This window comes from Bos grunniens, chromosome 25 (genome assembly GCF_055505025.1).
Source record: "Bos grunniens cultivar Pamir isolate PY7600 chromosome 25, Bosgru_T2T1.0, whole genome shotgun sequence".
In the NCBI taxonomy this organism is placed as follows: Eukaryota; Metazoa; Chordata; class Mammalia; order Artiodactyla; family Bovidae; genus Bos; species Bos grunniens.
Genome location: NC_141189.1, coordinates 14,516,709 through 14,536,266, shown reverse-complemented (window position 1 = coordinate 14,536,266; position 19,558 = coordinate 14,516,709). Strand labels below are relative to the sequence as shown.

The 19,558-nt window shown below is 42.4% G+C and overlaps 1 protein-coding gene and 1 long non-coding RNA gene across 7 annotated transcripts in view; one reads left to right on the top strand and one right to left on the bottom strand.

Annotated features, from left to right (window-relative positions):
* The first annotated feature begins 252 nt into the window (after nt 1–252).
* Nucleotides 253–19,558, top strand: part of TMEM248 (transmembrane protein 248) — a 42,366-nt gene continuing 23,060 nt past the window's right edge. Inside the window, exons 1-2 of one of the 5 annotated variants that reach the window (XM_086374723.1) lie at nt 253–336; nt 12,791–12,921. The gene's annotated coding sequence lies outside the window, so the exon portion shown is untranslated. Of the gene's footprint in view, nt 588–12,790; nt 12,922–15,578; nt 15,821–16,024; nt 16,590–19,558 lie in introns of those variants that run through there. The other 4 variants (XM_086374721.1, XM_086374722.1, XM_086374720.1 and 1 more) reach the window with 4 other exon arrangements.
* LOC147345041 (uncharacterized) lies at nt 3,847–15,575 on the bottom strand. 2 transcript variants are annotated; one of them, XR_015154511.1, is made up of 3 exons: nt 15,439–15,575; nt 5,047–5,167; nt 3,847–4,121 (listed from the first exon to the last, which is right to left on the bottom strand). It is a non-coding gene; the product is annotated as an uncharacterized LOC147345041 (long non-coding RNA). The 2 variants fall into 2 exon arrangements; XR_015154510.1 differs by having other exon boundaries at nt 5,051–5,167.

The following is a 19,558-nucleotide window of genomic DNA, read 5'->3' as shown; positions in this document are numbered from 1 at the left end:
TGAGGGTTATAGATGGTTTTAATTTTCCTTTTTGATATTTCCTTAGTCTTCTTAACTTTATACAATGGCATGGTAGTTTTATCATCAGAAAACAGAAAAAAAAAATATTTTCAGAGTATAAAAACAAAAGCTTCAAACTACTGCATGACAGAATTGACTAGCACACATTAGCTCTTAAAGGGAGAAGTTTGTTTTAAAAGTGACACAGCTGTCTCTGAGCAGCGTTTCCCAGGCAACCTCTCCGTGGTTGCCAATACAGAATGCCACCTCTAGGGGTGGAATCAAGCTCTTGGCTGGCCTGCCCTGCTTTAAAAGAATAATGAGTTGTCTGCAGGGGTAGGTGTCTGGCTTAAATTTCCTCCACAGGAGTATGCACCTGTCGAATGGTTTCCCTGCCAGAAGAAAATTGCTTGCTCCCTTAGTAAAAAGTCAATGAAGCTGAAAGAAAGCTAGTTTCTTGGATTTGAGGTAGCAGCCAGAAGACTGGTAAGCATTCTTAAATGTGGAGGCCTCTCTAAGCACCAGGACGAGTCTGTCGTCAGAATTAAGCTGAAATTCTAGTGGCATCTGCTCTGGGCGGTGGAGAGGTGGGTTGCATTTGGTCATTTTTCTCCTGATTTGGAAAGTGAGAGGGGCGGATGGACATGGTCACTATTTCAAATGCAAACTTTCTCCTCCCCAAAATAAGAGTGACTCATTCTGAAATGAGCCCTTTGTGGGTGTTTGGGTGAACTGATTAGTGAGGGGTTGGACAAGGTGGTCTGCAGAAGCATCTTTCTTTAAAATATACTAATTTTCTGCCCTAAATATATGTGGAGCCCAGACTACATATGAAGAATGGTGCTGGAGGGACTGTGAAAGGTACATGGCCTGGACTTTGACTTCAGCTTCCTTACAATCCAGTAAAAATAGGAAGCTCTAAAAATATGAAAAGTCAAATAGCTCAAGACTTGCTTGACCGTAAGATATAACGGAAGTGACAGGGACCACATCCGGGCTTAACTGCCCTGTGGAATAATTGTAGTATCTCAAGTGTATTCAGCCCCTATGTACAAGGTCCTGTGCTAAGCAAGCATTTAAAATGTATTACCTCTTGAATGTAATAAACCTAGTCTAACCATTTCCTTTGTTTTGGGCTGTGCTGAATCTTCATTGCTGTGAGGGCTTTTCTCTGGTTGCGGTGCGCTGGCTTCTCACTGTGGTGGCTTCTCTTGTGGAGCACGGGCTCTACTGCGCGCAGGTTTCAGTAGTTGCGGCTCCTGGGCTCTAGAGCACAGGCTCCATAGTTGTGGTGCATGGGCTTAGTTTGCTCCGCAGTGTGTGGGATCTTCCTGGACCAAGGATCGAACCCGTGTCTCCTGCATGGGCAGGTGGATTCTTTACCATTGAGCCACTAGGGAAGCCCTAATAAACCTGGACTAACAGGAATAATAATAGGTAGATTTAATTAGTGCATAATACACGCTAGGCATTGTGCTAAGTGCTTCACATAACAACATACATTGAACCTTCTCAGGGAACCTGCAGGGAAGTATTACTGTTATTCCAAGGCACAGAAATGAGGCTGATGCACCAAGATGTGAGTGTCTTGCCCAAGATCACAGAGCTGAAGCGGGGAACCAGGATTCAAACCCGGGCTGTCTAGCTCCGGAGTCCCACTCTTCTTGTTCTATTTTTACTTTGTGTTAGTAAAGTGTTAGTCGTTCAGTTGTGCCCGACTCTTTGCAATCCCATGGACTGCAGCCCACCAGCCTCCTCTGTCCATGAGATTTTCCAGGCAAGTATACTGGAGTGGGTTACCATTTCCTTCTCCAGGGGATCTTCCCAACCCAGGGATCGAACCCAGGTCTCCTGCACTGCAGGCGGATTTTTTACCAACTGAGCTACAAGGGTAAGAACACTTAAAATGAGATCTGTTCTCTTAATATGAGATCTATCCTCTAAATTTTTTGTGTATTTAATTTTGGGTTAAATTTTATACAGGATTGTTGACTCTAGGAACAATGTTGCACAGCAGATCTCTAGAGCTTATTCATCTTGTTTAACTGAAACTTTACACCTACTGATGAATAACCCCATCTCCCATTTCCCCAGCCTCTGGTAACTGCCATTTTCTATCTTTGATTTTGTGAAAGATACCTCCTGGAGATGGAATTAGGCAGTACATGTCTTTCTGTGTCTGGCATATTTCACTTAGCCTAATGTCCCTAAGGTCCATCCATGTTCCATATTGCAGAATTCTGCAATAAAAATTTTATTTCCTTTTTAAAAAAATCTTTATTTTATTGAAGTATAGTTGGTTTATAATGCTGTGATGATGTCTACTGTACAGCAAAGTGATTCAGTTAGACATATATATACACATTCTTTTTCATATTCTTTTCCATTGTGGTTTATCACAAGTTGTTGAATACAGTTCCCTGTACTATAGAGTAGGACCTTGTTGTTAATCCATCTTATATATAATAACTTGCACAGAATTTTCTTAATTATTTTTTAATATTTTGGCCAGGCTGCTCAGCATGCAGGATCTTTAGTTCCCCAACCAGGGATTAAACTTAAGTCCCTTGCAGTGGAAGTACAGAGTCTTAACCATTGGACCAGCAGGAAAGTCTCAGAATTTCCTTGTTTTTTTTTTTAAAGGCTGAGTAGCATTCCATCGTATGTACACATATTTTCTTTATCCAGTCATCTCTTGGACATTTAGGTTTTTTTCCCACCTCTCAGCAACTGTGACTAGTGTTGCAATGAACACAGAGTTCAGACTTCCATTCATCCTGATTCTGTTCTGTTGGATATATTCCTGGAAGTGCTGGATCATATGGCTGATCTCGTTAATTTTGGGGAGCCACCATACTATTTTTCATAGCAGTTGTACCATTTTACATTCCCACAGAGTCTCCACTTCAAAACACCATTTTATATCAACTCTCCCCAAGATCTCAGAGAACTGAGAAGAGAGAGGTTGGTAAAGAGTTTTGGGGCTTCAGGAAGATAATGAAATTTGAAGAGTTTTTATTAGAGAAAAGATGAGAAAGGAGAGGTTTGAAGTGGGGTGTGGCTGTTTTTGTTATTAGGCAATTAGGACTATAGCATTTCAAGCTACAGTATTTGATTCATGTTTTAAGAGAATTTTATCAATTCCAGCCATGAATTTCCAGTCGACCCTGGGCTGCAGCCTTGAGTTGCTCACAGCCAAAATTAGACATCAAAAAGTGTGGCTAGCAGCCAAATTTGGTCCACCCCCTGCTTTTGTAAATAAAGTTTTATTAGAACACTGCCACTCCCATTCATTCTGTTGCTTTCATACTACATGGCCAGAGATGAATAGTTAGAATAGAGTTCCTGTGGCCTGTAAAACCTAAAATATTTTTTGCAGAAGTTTGTCGACCACTGGTCTAATGTAGTGCAGTGATTGTTAGTTTTTCCTCCTAAATTTTTAATTTGGAAAAATGTCAAATCTACAGAAATATTGGAAGAATAATGAACAACCTACATTCCCTTCTCCTTGATCTAATCCTTAACATTTTGCCACATTTGCTTTTTCTCTCTTGTCCTCCCTCTTTTTCTTTCTCCCCTGCCGCTCCCACTCTGGCTGCAGTACTTGTTAGGTGCAGATACCATAATTTTATATCCCTAAATAAATTAGATATATATCTCCTAAGAATAAGGACAGTGTTTTACATAACAATGAAAATTTAACTTTGAGGCAATAAACAGACCAAATTCTCCAAATAGTGTCTTTAATAGATTTTTTAAAAATAAAATCCAGCTTCATGTGCAGGATTAATTACCACATTTATTGGTCATGTCTTTTTAGTCTTCTTTAAATAATTGCCAGCCTTATTTTGTTTGGGTGTGTTTTTTCAGCTTTATTGATATAGTTTACAAAACTGTAGGATGTTTAATGTGTACATGAGGATTTTTGTTTTTCATGACATTGGTATATGTTTGTAGAGGGTGGGCTCAATGTTTAGAGAACGTCGCTCATCCGGGATTTGTTTGGTCATTTCATGGTGACTAGATTTGAGTTTTCACTGGAAGGACTGATGCTGAAGCTGAAGCTCCAATACTTTGGCCACCTGATGTGAAGAGCCGACTCACTGGAAAAGACCCTGATGCTGGGAAAGATTGAGGGCAGGAGGAGAAGGGGGCGACAGAGGATGAGATGGTTGAATGGCATCATTGATTCAATGGACATGAGTTTGAGCAAACTCCATGAAATAGTGAAGGACAGCGAAGCCTGGCGTGCTGCAGTCCATGGGGTCTCAAAGAGTCAGATACAACTGACTGAACAACAGGGTTTGTGTTTTAGGGGCAGGAGTACCAAAGAGGGGCTGTGTCCTTGTCAGCGCCCCCATCAGGAGACTGATTTTTAATGCAGGAAAACTACCCCAATGGTGGTAAACAGGTTTGAATTGCTAAAGACACACAAATGACAGGACTCAATAAGGCAGTGCTTACAAATCTAGAGTTTATCTCAGGCAAAGGGTACAAGATAGCAACGCCATTAATGTAAGGAACAGTATCACAGCCAAAGGCTGTCACCCTATGTGCACAGAACACCTGGGAACAGGACCTGTTCATGTAGAGAATCTAGATGTGCACACATATTCCCAATGTTTGCAGTCATTTGAGGGTTGGTATTCATTTAAACAGACAGCTGCTCCATCCAGTACCACCAGCACAGACACTTTTTTAATACTTGACATTTCTTTTCCTCCCTGATCAGTAACAATCTATACTTTTGAGGGTATTTCTTTTGACTGATTAAACCATAAGTAATCTATCACTGATTTTTTTCACCCCTCCCAACAAAATGTAGCTTTTCTCATGTACTGTCTATTATTTCTCATGGGAATATAGGTTTAAGGCTTTGTCTCTTGTTTCAGGTTCAAAACATCTTGAGAATGTAACCAAATTTCTTTTCTTGGGTCACGTACTTTGACAGATATTGGTTCCCAGCAAGAGTAATCTCTCAACAAGGCCCATGTGTCCTCGGTTGGCCATGAGAGAAATGTCCCAGCGTAGATCATCTATACTTACGTACATAAAGGAAACAGGAACCTGAAGGGGCAGCCACGTTGGTCCTGGTCCAGACAGGTGCACGGTCAGACCTCCCACCACTTTGTCCACTGTGAGGACATAGACCATGCCTAGAAGTTCACTAAAAAAAAAAAAAATTGGTGGACTGTATGTAACATAAAATTGACCATTTTCAAGTGTACAATTCAGTGTCATTAAAGTACATTCACAGATGTGCCACTATACATTTCTAGAATTTATTCATCATCCCAGGCAGAAACTTGGTACCCATTAAACAATAACTCCTCACTCCCCACCCCCTACAGTTCCCAGTAACCTCTATTCCACTTTGCTAATCAATTTGCCTATTCTAGCTCCTTCGTGTAAGGGAAATCATACTATATATATTCTTTTGTTTCTGACTTATTTCATTGATCATAATGTTTTCAAGGCTAATCCTTGCTGTTGCAAGTATCAGAATTTCTTCCCTTTTTAAGATTAAATTCCATTCTATGTACATATCAGACTTTAAAAATTCAGACTTAAATTGAAAAAAGTAGGAAAACCACTAGACCATTCAGGTATGACCTGAATCAAATCCCTTATGATGATACAATGGAAGTGACAAACAGATTCAAAGGATTAGATCTGATAGATAGAGTGCCTGAAGAACTATGGACCAAGGTTCATGATGTTGTACAGGAGGCAGTGATCAAGACCATCCCCAAGAAAAAGAAATGCAAAAAAGCAAAATGGTTGTCTGAGGAGGCCTTACAAATAGCTGAGAAAAGAAGAGAAGCTAAAGGTAAAGGAGAAAAGGAAAGATATACCCATTTGAATGCAGAGCTCCAAAGAAAAGCAAGGAGAGATAAGAAAGACTTCTTCAGTGAGCGATGCAAAGAAATAGAGGAAAACAATAGAATGGGAAAGACTAGACATCTCTTCAAGAAAATTAGAGATGCCAAGGGAACATTTCATGCAAAGATGGGCTCAATAAAGGACATAATGTTATGGATCTAACAGAAGCAGAAGATACTCAGAAGAGGTGGCAACAAAACACAGAACTATACAAAAAAGAGCTTCACAACCCAGATAATCACGATGGTGTGATCACTCACCTAGAGGAAAACATCCTGGAATGCTAAGTCAAGTGGGTCTTAGAAAGCATCACTACTGTGGAGGTGATGGAACTCCAGTTGACCTATTTCAAATCCTAAAAGATGATGCTGTGAAAGTGCTGCACTCAGTATGCCAGCAAATTTGAAAAACTCAGCAATGGCCACAAGACTGGAAAAGGTCAGTTTTCATTCCAATCCCAAAGAAAGGCAATGCCAAAGGATGTTCGAACTACCATATAACGGCATTCAATCTCACACACTAGCAAAGTAATGCTCAAAATTCTCCAAGCCAGGCTTCAACAGTACGTGAACCGTGAACTTTCAGATGTTCAAGTTGGATTTAGAAAAGGCAGAGGAACCAGAGATCAAATTGCCAGCATCCACTGGATCATGGAAAAAACAAGAGAGTTCCAGAAAATGTCTACTCCTGCTTTACTGACTACACCAAGCCTTTGTGTGGATGATAACAAACTGTGGAAAATTCTTAAAGAGACGGAAATACCAGACCACCTTACCTGCCTCCTGAGAATTCTGTATGCAGATCAAGAAGCAACAGTTAGAATTGGACATGGAACAACAGACTGGTTCCAAATAGGACAAGGAGTACGTCAAGGCTGTATATCATCACCCTGCTTATTTAACTTATATGCAGAGTACATCATGAGAAACGCTGGGCTGGAGGAAGCACAAGCTGGAATCAAGATTGCTGGGAGAAATATCAATCACCTCAGATATGCAGATGACACCACCCTTATGGCAGAGAGTGAAGAAGAACTAAAGAGCCTCTTGATGAAAGTGAAAGAGGAGAGTGAAAAAGTTGGCTTAAAGCTCAACATTCAGAAAACTAAGATCATGGCATCCGGTCCCATCACTTCATGGCAAATAGATGGGGAGACAGTGGAAACAGTGACTGACTTTATTTTTCTGGGCTCCAAAATCACTGCAGATGGTGATTGCAACCATGAAATTAAAGACGCTTACTCCTTGGAAGGAAAGTTATGACCAACCTAGACAGCATATTCAAAAGCAGAGACATTACTTTGTCAACAAAGGTCTGTCTAGTCAAGGCTATGGTTTCTCTCTTGATCCAGTGGTTAAGACTTTGCCTTCCAATGCAGAGGGTGCTGGTTCAGTCTCTGGTCGGGGAGCTAAGAACCTACCTGCCTCACAGCCAAAAAACCAAAACATAAAACATAAGCAGTATTGTAACAAATTCAATAAAGATTTATTTTTTTTAAGTCTTGGGCTTCCCTAGTGGCTCACTGGGGCTTCCCTGGTGTCTCAGCTGGCAAAGAATCTGCCTGCAATGTGGGAGACCTGGGTTCGGTTCCTGAGTTGGCAAAATCCCCTGGAGAAGGGAATGGCTGCCCACTCCAGTATTCTGGCCTGGAGAATTACATGGACTGTATAGTCCATGGGGTCAAAAAGAGTCGGACATGACTAAGAGACTTTCACTAAAAAAATGGTCCACATCAAAAAGCTTACGGTCCACATCTTAGCCTTTATGCCAATCTTCCTCCATTATGGCCTTGATTTTTTTTTTAACGAAGAAATGTCAATTATTTTAAAATTCGAAATAATCTCGATCTTAAGGAAAATTAGCAACTATGAGACAAAGAACTACTGCCTTTATATTAAAAGTTTTTATTTTGGAATTTGATGCCCTAGGCTCGTTGGAATTCTTTTCTTTCAGAAATTTCTCTAATCCTTGGAATTTCATATCCTAGGGCCTTTGAGGAGACCTAGTTGTGGGAAACTCAGATTCCTGTAATATTTCTATCAAGGTTTTGATGGCACTGTGTCAATTTCTTCCTTTTTTATTTTCATTTAAACATTAACTGTCTAAAGATTTTCACAGGATTAGAGCCTTGAAAGTTACTCCCTGCCTTGTTTTGATTTTCTTTTGTAAAGTCTTAATGTTTTGAAAGCAGCTTTATTGAGAGATAATTCATATACCACACAAATATATAGTTAAAATGTACAGTTCAGTGGTTTCCATTATATTCACAGACTTGTGCAACCATGACCACAATAAATTTTTGAACATTTTCATTGTCCCCAAAGAAACTCTCCTTTAGTTATCACCCTTCAATTTGCCTCCCACCTTAGGCAGCCTTTAGTCTAGTTTCTGTGTCCATAGATTTGCTTATTCTGGACACTTCATATCAATGGAATCATATAATCCATGGTCTTTTGTTTCTGGCTTCTTTCACTTAGTATGTTTCCAAGGTTCATCTATATTACAGCATGTAGCAGTACTCCCTTCCCCTTTATGGGTGAATAATATTCCAATAAAGGACAGAAATGGTATGGACCTAACAGAAGCAGAAGATATGAAGAAGAGGTGGCAAGAATACACAGAAGAACTGTACAAAAAAAATCTTCACGACCCAGATAATCATGATGGTGTGGTCACTCACCCAGAGCCAGACATTCTGGTATGTGAAGTCAAGTGGGCCTTAGGAAGTATCACTATGAACAAAGCCATTGGAGGTGATGGAATTCCAGTTGAGCTATTTCAAATCCTGAAAGATGATCCTGTGAAGGTGCTGCACTCAATATGCTAGCAAATTTGGAAAACTCAGCAGTGGCCACAGGACTGGAAAAGGTCAGTGTTCATTCCAATCCCAAAGAAAGGCAATGCCAAAGAGTGCTCAAACTACCGCACAATTGCACTCATCTCACACGCTAGTAAAGTGATGCTCAAAATTCTCCAAGCCAGGCTTCAGCAATACGTGAACTGTGAACTTCCATATGTTCAAGCTGGTTTTAGAAAAGGGAGAGGAACCAGAGATCAAATTGCCAACATCTGCTGGGTCATCGAAAAAGCAAGAGAGTTCCAGGAAAATATCTATTTCTGCTTTACTGACTATGCCAAAGCCTTTGACTGTGTGGATCACAATAAACTGTGGAAAATTCTGAAAGAGATGGGAATACCAGACCACCTGGCCTGCCTCTTGAGAAACCTGTTACGCAGGTCAGGAAGCACCAGTTAGAACTGGACATGGAACAACAGACTGGTTCCAAATAGGACAAGGAGTACATCAAGGCTGTATATTGTCACCCTGCTTATTTAACTTCTATGCAGAATACATCATGAGAAACGCTGGGCTGGAGGAAGCACAAGCTGGAATCAAGATTGCTGGGAGAAATATCAGTCACCTCAGATATGCAGATGACACCACCCTTATGGCAGAGAGTGAAGAAGAACTAAAGAGCCTCTTGATGAAAGTGAAAGAGGAGAGTGAAAAAGTTGGCTTAAAGCTCAACATTCAGAAAACTAAGATCATGGCATCTGGTCCCATCACTTCATGGGAAATAGATGGGGAAACAGTGGAAACAGTGTCAGACTTTATTTTTTGGGGCTCCAAAATCACTGCAGATGGTGATTGCAGCCATGAAATTGAAAGACGCTTATTCCTTGGAAGGAAAGTTATGACCAACCTAGACAGCATATTCAAAAGCAGAGACATTACTTTGTCAACAAAGGTCTGTCTAGTTGAGGCTATGGTTTTTCCAGTGGTCTTGTATGGATGTGAGAGTTGGACTATAAAGAAAGCTGAGGGCCAAAGAATTGATGCTTTTGAACTGTGGTGTTGGAGAAGACTCTTGAGAATCCCTTGGACTGCAAGGAGATCCAACCAGTCCACCCTAAAGGAGATCAGTCCTGGGTGTTCATTGGAAGGACTGATGTTGAAGCTGAAACTCCAGTCCTTTGGCCACCTGATGCAAAAAGCTGACTCATTTGAAAAGACCCTGTAGCTGGGAAAGATTGAGGGCAGGAGGAGAAGGGGACGACAGAGGATGAGATGGTTGGATGGCATCACCGACTCAATGGACGTGGGTTTGGGTGGACTCTGGGAGTTGGTGATGGACAGGGAGGCCTGACATGCTGTGGTTCATGGAGTAGCAAAGAGTCGGACACGACTGGGCGACTGAACTGAACTGAATATTCCATTGCATGGATATTGCCCATTTTGTTTATCCATTCATCATTTGGTGAACATTTGAGCTGTTTCCACTTTTGGGCTATGATATCGCTGTTGTGAACATCTGTGTACATCTTTTTGTTTCGCCATGTCTTCCATTCTGTTGAGTCTCTAGGAGTGGAATTACAGGGTCAAATACAAACTCAATGCTTAACTTTTTGAGGAATTGCCAATCTGTTTTCCTAAGTGGCTATGCCATCTAACTTAAAAAAAAATTCCCCGTGGGGTCACGGGGATAAAGGCTTTGAAGCTGCTACTTTCACATTCTCCGTGGACTCAATAGTAAAGTATTAGATGGTGCCAATGCCGGCGGGATTCCTTCCAGTATGGTTTTGGTCACAGCCTGGGTGACTCGGTTCCATAATTATTACATAGCCCAATCCCGGCTGCACCTGCTATGTTTTGGCATCTTCAGTTTGTGTGGATAAAGGGAGGGACAATAAAGTTACCTTTCTCTGGATATGTATGAAGGGACCTTTTTCTTCATCCATTCCGTTAATCTAGGGGCTTCCTCATGACCCATCCTCACAAAGATATTAGCCAACAGAGGATGGGGTGGGGGTAGCCCAGATACTCCCTCTCTGGCTAGCAGACTTCAAAGCAGGGACAGAGACCCAATTCTAAAGGTCTCCGGAGGCTCATTTCCACAAATGTTTATTAGGACGATGTCTGTGATGATCTACAAAATGTCTCCATTCCTTTACTGAATAATCCCTTATTTCCATGGCTTCCTGCCCTCCACTCTCATCTTGCCCCACTTTAATTATCTTCATGGGTGTCACAGGCTGAGCTGATTCATCAAAAATTATAGCACCAGCCAGAGAGGGCAGAACTCAACCCATGGAGATTCTGAGCTTGCTTTCATTTGGCTAGTGCTCAAAGCAGCAACCATGGGACTGAATTTGTAGCTGACTTGACATTGGTTTGCATTTCCCTTCTGATCCATTTAAGCTCCTGGAGTTTGGATTCTTTCATTTCCAGATTTCACTTGACAGTTTTATTATTAATAAGTATCTCATTTCAAAATCTCTGCTATTTCAAACCAAGGATGGCTTGTTCGTTTTCATCTGCTTTATCGGAATTATCTTTTTTAGGAGCTGTGTTTGTTTATTTAAGTTATTATTTATTATTTGGCTGCATCTGGCCTCAGCTGCAGCATGCGGGATCTTTGTTGTCTCACGCAGTGAACGGTCTCTCTAGTTGTGGCTTAGCTGCCCACTGGCATGTGGGATCTTAGTTCCCTGACCAGGGATTGAATCCGAGTCCCCTGCATTGCAAGGCGGGTTCTTAACCACCTGATCACCAGGGAAGTCCTATCCTTTTTCTTTTTAAATAATGCCTTAGCCATTAAGAGTGAGGAGGCTTTCAGTAAGTCCTACTTCAGACACCAGCTGCATGAATGGTGGCAATTAAGGAGAAGGGATACGCTACCCACTCCAGTGTTCTTGGGCTTCCCTATGGCTCATCTGGTAAAGAATCTGCCTGCAATGTGGGAGACCTGGGTTTGATTCCTGGGTAGGGAAGATCCCCTGGAGAAGGGAAAGGCTACCCACTCCAGTGTTCTGGCCTGGAGAATTCCATGGACTATAGTCCATGGGGTCGCAAAGAGTCGGACACGACTGAGAGACTTTCACTTTCACTTAACAGGGTTCAGTTGCTCAGGAAACTCATAGGGCAATGCTACAGTTTATTACAGGAAAAAATAAATAGCAACAGTATTAAAGTAAGGACATGCATTATAGCCAAAGACTATTCCATAGCAAAAGGTCTGGAAAGACCAGGTCCTATTGTCCATTTTTTATAAGAACCAAGACAGAAATCACTTTTTCTCTTGGATCAGGAACCATCAACATGTGCATGAAAACTTTGGAACAGGGAGCCCAAAGCAGAGTCCTTTAAAGATCTTGCCGGTCATATAGGTACATTCCTCAATGGCAGAGCCCCCTGTGGGGCCTCAAGAAGCCCAGGTGTAAATTATCAGTCTGATTATTATCAATAAATAATGCTGAGAAGCTGACATAAACCATTCTAAAGCTCCTTGAACCCAAGGGTTTACAAAGCAACGCTTCATCAGTATGTTGACCAGGGGTTGGGACCCTGCCTGAACTTTCACAAAACAGTTAAAGTTTGTTGTGGTCTTACCGTGGTTAACTGTCACAGCACATATCTTTTGACAGCATTTTACAGTTTACACAACATTTGGAGGATTTTTTGTTGTTGTTGTTCAGTCGCTAAGTTGTTTCTGACTCTTTTGTGACCCCATGGACTGCAGCATGCCAGGCTTTCCTGTCCTTCACCATCTCCCAGAGTTTGCTGAAACTCATGTCCATTGAGTCTGTGATGCCATCCAGCCATCTCATCCTCTGCCACCCCTTTTTTCTCCTGCCCTCAATCTTTCCCAGCATCAGGGTCTTTTCCAGTGAGTTGGCTCTTTGCATCAAGTGGCCAAAGTATTGGAGCTTCAGCTTCAGCATCAGTCCTTCTAATGAATATTCAGGGTTGGTTTCCTTTAGGATTGACTGGTTTGATCTCCTTTTAGTCCAAGGGACTCTCAAGAGTCTTCTCCAGCACCACAGTTCAAAAACATCAATTCTTCAGTGCTCAGTTTTCTTTATGGTCTTCGACTTGAGTAAGTGGATGTTATTTTCTCCACCTTAGGAATGAAGAGTCTGAGGTTCGGAGTGTTTGTGACCTACTCAAGGGGATCCACACAGTGAACAGCAAAGCCAGGACTAGACTCCAAATCCCACCTCCAACCAGAGTCTCCTGCTCTCCTTCCTGCTGTCGAGGTATACCTTCCTTCCCAGCAAATTGTTTATCCTCAGTGAGTCCCCCATCATTATCACCAATGACATCCTTTTGTATCTGTTGGAATTCACATTTCTTCTTTTATGAAATGTTTACTGTTCTTTCACTTATGCAACAGTGTTTATTGATTCTGATATTTCATCGAGTGTAAGATGTTCATTGATTCAATAACAGCTTTTCAGAAAAAGAATTACATAAGTGTGTATGAAAATAGTGGAGTTAAAATGTTTTTATTTCTTTTTGGACTTTGATGCACAGAATTGACATGACTTATTTTTAATTTATAACAGCATATATTTATCCTGACACAATGACCTACCACACTGCTGTTCACTTTCACAATCCAGGTTTAAGTTTAGTTCACATTCACCAACTGATTTAAAGAACCTACGGCCACTTGTAGCTATTTATTGCTTGCATTGTCATGCTTGTCAAAGCCTCCACTTGTAATTTGATTGACTTTACCATCTTTAAGGTTGAAGGTATAATCTTGAGGATTAAAATATCTTTGGTTTAATTATTTTCTACTGGAAGTTAAGCAGCTTCTTTTGAAAACCAGCTGACAGCTATTAATACTTTTGTCAAAGGTAAGTGTTTCAGGGTACAGTCATTCTGTTTCACGACTCTTGAATGACTTCACAGTGGCATCTCCTAGGTTTGACCTACTTTAAGATACTTAGCAGCTTCTGCTGCCTTTGTCACATGATAAACCATCTTCATAATCAATGACTTTCTAATTCAATGGTGAATCACAGTGTTTTCCATTTTTATTAGCTATCTAGTGGATACAAAATAAAAATTTTAAGTTATGCATAAAATATAAACAATAACTTAAATTTGTTAAATAGCTGTGTGCTCATGACCCTTTTTAAGATAGGGAACATTCCAATTACCTTTGAATTGGCTTGTGCGCTTTTGCCCGAGTCCATCATTCTAACACTTAGCATGAAGACTGTGCATCTTTTTCTTAATGATTAATTGTTTAACGCTTTATTTAATTTTATTTTTGGTTGTTCTGGGTCTTCGCTGCTTTGTGCCAGCTTTCTCTAGTTGCAGTGAGTGGGGGTTACTCTTCATTGCAGTGCACAGGCTTCTCATTTTGCTGGTCTCTCTTGTTGTGGAGCATGGGCTTCAGCAGTTGCAGCATGCAGGCTTCAGTTGTTGAGGCCAAGCTCTAGAGCAAAGCCTCCGTAGTTGTGGCTTAGCTGCTTCGTGGCATATGGAATCTTCCCAGACCAGGGATCAAACCCATGTCCCCTGCATTGGCAGGCAGATTCTTACCCACTACGCCACCAGGGAAATCCTGTGCCTCTTTTTCTCTTGATTTTTGTCAGAGTTCTACCAATTATGTATGCATCTCTAAACAATATGTCCATTATATTAGCATGTTTGGAAATTTTTTTTACAGTGGAATTATGCTTCAATGTATCATTGTGTGACTTGCTCCCTGAGATTGAGCTTCTTTGCTGTGTCAGCAGTTTTCAATTATTTTTCACTGCTCTTTTGTATTGTATTTGATTATATATGAATATACCTAAGGTTTACAGGCTTGCATTTGACTGTATGAGCATTTGTTTTTCCCCTCCCCTTAATTCTTAGTGATTACAAACAGTGGTCTGGGGGGGTGGGGTGGGAGGAAGACTCAAGAGGGAAGGGATGTATGTATGCATGCTGCTACTGCTATTAAGTCGCTTCAGTCGTGTCCGACTCTGTGCGACCCCATCGACGGAAACCCACCAGGCTCCCCCGCCCCTGGGATTCTCCAGGCAAGAACACTGGAGTGGGTTGCCATTTCCTTCTCCAATGCATGAAAGTGAAAAGTGAAAAGGAAGTCGCTCAGTCGTGTCCAACTCTTAGCGACCCCATGGACTACAGCCTACCAGGCTCCTCCATCCATGGGATTTTCCAGGCAAGAGTACTGGAGTGGGGTGCCATTGCCTTCTCCGATATGTATGCATACATTTGCCTAATTCACATTGTTGTGCAGCAGAAACTAACACAACACTGTAAAGCAATTATAGTCCAAAAACAACCAAAACAAAAAACGAACCAAAAAAATAGCGGTGCTATAAACATTACTAGGTCAATTTGTGCAGACGTGCAAGTGTTTTTCCAGGGTAACAGTCTCCGGAGATTATGTATATCTTCAAGTTTACTGGACAATGCCAATTTATTTTACAAAAATCTTTAAAATCATTTTACAAATAAATTTCATAATTTTGATTGCAGCAAGGGATACTTTTATCAGCAGTGATTAATCCCGGAGCAGAGAGACACACAGACACACACGCACACACTTTACACACACACCCATCAAACACTAAATATGCACTGCCTGAAACCTTGTACAAAAAGCACAGGGACACACAGAGATCCACAAACATGCACCACTCATGCATACTCGGCGCAATCACTCTGACTACACACCACTCTTACACAGAACACGCAAAAGAACGTCCCGCACTCCACGCTGGCACGCACGCACCCCACGTACTCACGTGCGAGCCCGCCACGTGACCCCGCTAGGAAGCGTGGCCTCCGCCTCCAGCGACTGAGGAGTCTTGTCCCCGCCGCGCCGCCGTCGGACGCCAGGTGTCGGAGGTCAAGGCGGCGTTGGCCGTGGCGTTTTTTTCTACCCGGAAACCACGGAAGCCGGACCTGGTGACGAGACCGTGTCGCGGCGGCGGGAGCCCGACTGGCCTCTGGTCCTCGCGTCGGCCCCGCGGAGCCGGACGCTGCCCCCGGCGCGGCGGGGAGAATGGTGCCGAGCGGCCCCGGGCCGGCCGCGCGCCGCCGCTAGTGAGCTCCGAGCGGCCGCGGGCGTCCGGCGAGCAGCTGGCCCGGCCGGGCCCGGGGCGCGCCGCTGCCCACCGGGGCGGGGTGAGCCAGGGCGGGCGGGGGTCAGGGCTTGGCCGGGGCTGACGAGGGCCGGGAGGGGATGAACTGGCTTGGTTTCGCCCTCACGTCTCGGGCTGCAGCCCCGACTCCAGCTGCTGATGGGGGTTGGTCCTGGTCCGGCCTAGGCTGGTGGCCTCGGCCTGGGTCGCCGGCCACCGGGGTTTGTCCATTCGCGTCCCCGGAGCCAGCGTTCCCTGGAGGCCCTCGAGATGGCAGGACTTGCCACGTCTGGAGCCGAGGCCTGGATAATTTGGATTTGGCACGGGGAACTTGGTGGTGGTTTGCCTTTGTTGACTTTGGGACGCGTTTGCGTTATTCTTCCGTTTGCGAAGGATACACATTTCAAGATGGGAGGGAGAGACTTGGGTACATGCGACACTTGAAGTGAACTAGTGGTATTTTTTTGTGTCAAGCTTGGTAACTATCCAGAGCGGGGGTGGATTATCATCCTCACTTATATTTTAATAAACTAAATTGAGTGGCTTCAAGGTAATCTAGAGGCCGGTAATTCTAGTTCCCTTGATAGGCACCCTCTGGAATAAGACTAGGCCTGTTGTGCTGCTTTCGATCGTGTAAACACCATAATCGGTGGACAGCTGGTGAGGGGGCCTTTGTTGAAGAATCCGGTGTCTGTAGTTTAGTTCTCAGCCGATGACAGCCTTGGCTGAGTGTTGAATGATGAGCTGCTTTGCGGTCTGCCTGAAAGCAGGAAAGCTTGTGGTTGCTGAATTGCTACTTTCCCGCCTCAAAGGTGAGCCCTCTCGGGGAGGTAGCGGGAGGCAAGACCCCAGGGTTGGTGATGACTGTTGGTTTGTCCCTGTAGCATTCTTTTTGGTGAGCTTGGAGTCTGAGCTTTTTGTATCCCATCTGTAGATAGTGCTCGGTTCCAGCTTGAATGATAAAAGCACCCTCCGCTCCCTCACTGCATCTAAGAAATCTCAAAGGAAATAGACCTGTTGTGCAGCTGAGATATACTTTATGACTCCAAGACTGTTTACTCTGGGAGTAAGGAGACAGTGTGTTGACTTCCTAGTAAAGGTTGGGAAGAATTTCTGTGGCCTAATTGAGACGGACTGGAATCAGGGCTGCGGAGGGCGTCTGGGTTCTAGGATCACAAATGCTGATGGAGCGCACCTGCTCTGTTGGCGCGGGAGCTGCAGCTGCTGCAGGGAAGCGAGACAGACCTAAGTGCAAATATAGTTTTTGCTGGCCAGGGACTTAATTAGAGAAAGGGATGGGGGATAAAACGTGGCAGGACTTAATTGCCATATAGAGACACCAGCTATTAGAGATTTCCTTCTGATTAGGATCAGAAAACCTTCCTAAAGGAAGTGACTTTTTAAAAAGACTTTTTAATTTTTTTGTTGTGGTACAGCCGATTAACAAACTATGTTGCAATAGTTTGAGACGAACAGTGGAGGGACTCAGGCATACATATACATGTATCCATTCTCCCTCTAGCCCCAGTCCCATCCAGGCTGCCACATAACCTTGAAGGAAGTGACTTTTGAGGTGGACCTTGAAGGATGGGGAGGGTTTGGGTCATTACAGATGTGCTGGGAAATAGAAAGCTTGGGCCTTTGGTGGAAGGGCACCGGGTCTAGGTAGCTAGGCAGTAGGTGTCTGGAAGTACTCGCAGAGACAGCTGGTTAAGGGTTGAATGCTTTTCTGCTTCAGAAAAACACAGGCTACCGAGTCTGACTTCTGGTGGTTTTCTGGGCTAGAGAACTGTTTGCATTTGATGTATGTGTCTTCTTTTGTTAAACAGCCAATGACACGAAGCAGTGCTTAACTCATTTTAAAGACAATGAAAAAAGATGCTGATTGTAATTCCTGTCTGGTATTAACAATCAGGAAATTAAATGTGCTGTCCTCGAGTGGTTTATGTGCCTGTGTTTAGTTTGCAGGAGCACAGATCTAGTAACATCTCTGCCACTCTGGCTTCAGCCGAGTGATAAATGGCAGACTTTTAGCCATCACCTGAGTGTTTTTAATGACACTTAGTTCACCTCACAGAGATGTTGTTTGTTTCTATTACCCAGTTGTTGAAGAACTGTTGAGGCTGTTCAAACAGGACACCACCATGTAATTGCCCTGGAATGTTATGATTAGTCTTAGGACCTCACTGGCTTCAGCCGTAGCTTTTCGTTAAACATACTAAGGACCAGCTTAACTTTTTACTCCTCCTTTTTGACTCTTCTTCCCTCTCTCCCCACTGCTCTGTCTCCTCCTTGTTACAGTCAAGTGTCTGAAAAAGAGTGGTCCTAACAGGGATGGCAGATCTACGGGATGTTTTTGTCACTGTTAACCTGCTACAGAGTGATACTGACTTGTGAGAGGGCTTTAGAATTTTTTAAGAAAAGTTAAAAAATTTTTTTTCACTGAGACATTCCAATTAAAATGAAAAAAAGGTAATGGAGGAAAGATGATAAGAGTTTTTAGCAAATTAAATTTCCATTTAGGATTTGTTTGGTAAATGTAGAAATCCTTAAATTATCTTTTCCATACCAGAGGTATGCACTCTTTCTGTGTATAATTATAAACCTGGGGACTGTAGAGCAGTGTCTGATGGCGCTGGCATTTGCCATTTTGGGCTGTTTGTTTTAAAATGCTGTTTTCAGAACATATCCCAGTCTTGATACTGTGTTCAGATGTTATGATTCCATGTTGTGTTCATTTAATCTTGTCATCACTCATGATTTGTTTTCTTAAGTATCTGTTAATTAAACCCCAAATCATTACATCTCAATCCAAAGATACTTTCAGTTTGGTTTTTAAGTAGGTCAGCAGTTAAAAAACTAAGAACAAAGAGATGAGTTATTTTCAATTTTGGGACTAAGATGAATTTATTTGTTAAAAAGAGGGATCATGTTGGAAATTCCCATGATTTTATGTCATGATTTTGAAAACGGAACGATGCATTAGTTACAAGTAAGTAGAAATACAGCCAGTCTGAATTTTGGAAAATAAGTCATGAAATTATATCAGCCCACATTGTTTTCCTTTTGTCTTTATTTGAGTACTGTCATTGCCTAAAATGCACATGTAGCAACTGAACCTTTATGCTTTCTGTTATTTCCCTTTTGATCATTTAAACTTGTTGAGTGAAACAAGTTTTTGAGAGTCTCTTCTGCCTTGTAAGTTGTATTAGATTAAGAAATAAGAAACTATTGGCAGGAGATTCCACTCATCTTTGCTTTATACCCTGGTAAAGGTGCTGAAGTGGGAGTTGCCTTGCTAAAGAGATGGGAAATAAGGTAACCGTTTTAAACTTCAGAAAAAGTCCATCTTAATTGTGCTCATATTGAAGTCAGCTAAAATACACTATCCGTGGTATGTGAATTTTTTTCCTCCTGTCAGGCATTTGACTTGAAACCTACTTATCAACCCTGGTGTTGTGATTGATAGCACAGGTTTTGAGGTCAGGTGGATTAAGTCAGAATCTCAATTGAGTACTTCCTGTGACTTTTTGTAATACAACCTTGTATAAATTAACCCCTTTTGATTTCAGTTTCCTCTTGGGTAAAGTGAGGATAGGCATATTTACTTGGCAGTGTTGTGAGGATTAGGAAATATGTATGTAAAGCACTTGGCATAGAGCCTGGCCCCGCACATGTTAAATGGTGGCTATTAAAAATGATCCTTAACCCCTAATGGGAGAGGTTTCTACTTATATCACTATTGATGTCTTAATTGCAAAATTGTATGACTGCTACTCAG